Raw genomic sequence first — 886 nt, 5'->3', positions numbered from 1 at the left:
GGGCGGCCCCTCCCGCCCCGGCGCTGACTCACCGGCCGCGCCCCGAGCGGCACCGGGACAGGGCAGGGGCGCGGTGGGCACGGGCTGGGCAGGAGCGGCCCCTCCCTCCGGCCCCGCGGGGCCCTGTCCCCGTCCCCGGGGAGCTCTGGGGATGCGGAGGAGGCACCGGGAGCAGCGCCCCGGGGTGCAGGGTCGGGGCTCAGCCCTCGGCCCCCCTTCTCCAGCTGCCTGGGGCCGCCCGCCTTTCCGATGGAGCCGCCGGTGCCCCCGGGGGAGGCAGCCCCCGTACCCCGCCCCTAACCCCCCCCTGCGGTACTGGGGCAGCGGGTGTGTGGCAGCCCGGGCTCTGGGTTCCCCGCAGCAGGGTGACAGGGGCAGCACCCGAGCCCCGCTGTGCAGCGCCCGGCCGGGCCCGCACAGCCCGGACCCCGCACGGCCCCGCCGGGCGCTCCCTGCCACCCTCAGAACGGCTCCTCCCGCCCTGGGCTCATCCACGGCCAAGCCCCTTCCCCGGGCAGGGCTCAGGGTGCAGTCCCAGCTGGGAGAGGGCTCGGTGACGTCCGCCACCAGCAATAAACCCTGGGAGACACAGCCGAGTCTCACTGAATCACGCTCAGATAACCCCAACGGGCCACCACACCCAGCACGGGGCAGGAAGTCAAAGCTTCTGCCAGTCTGAGCAGTGAAAAAGAAATTTCTGAAGCCCAGGTCTTACACCGGTAACAAAAGCAAGATTTAGTTAAGTATTTGCAGATCTTCAGTTGGATCACTTGAGGTGACTTTCAGCCCAACAGTGTGGCCAATTTACTGGTGATCGATCTCAAATACTTCAGAAAAAAGGAAGCACTCCCTACTCCCACGGCATGCAGTTATTCCTGTAATTTCA

The sequence above is a fragment of the Lepidothrix coronata genome, unplaced genomic scaffold (assembly GCF_001604755.1).
Source record: "Lepidothrix coronata isolate B3197 unplaced genomic scaffold, Lepidothrix_coronata-1.0 Scaffold58, whole genome shotgun sequence".
Classification (NCBI taxonomy): Eukaryota; Metazoa; Chordata; class Aves; order Passeriformes; family Pipridae; genus Lepidothrix; species Lepidothrix coronata.
Note: the sequence above shows the minus strand (reverse complement) of the source record.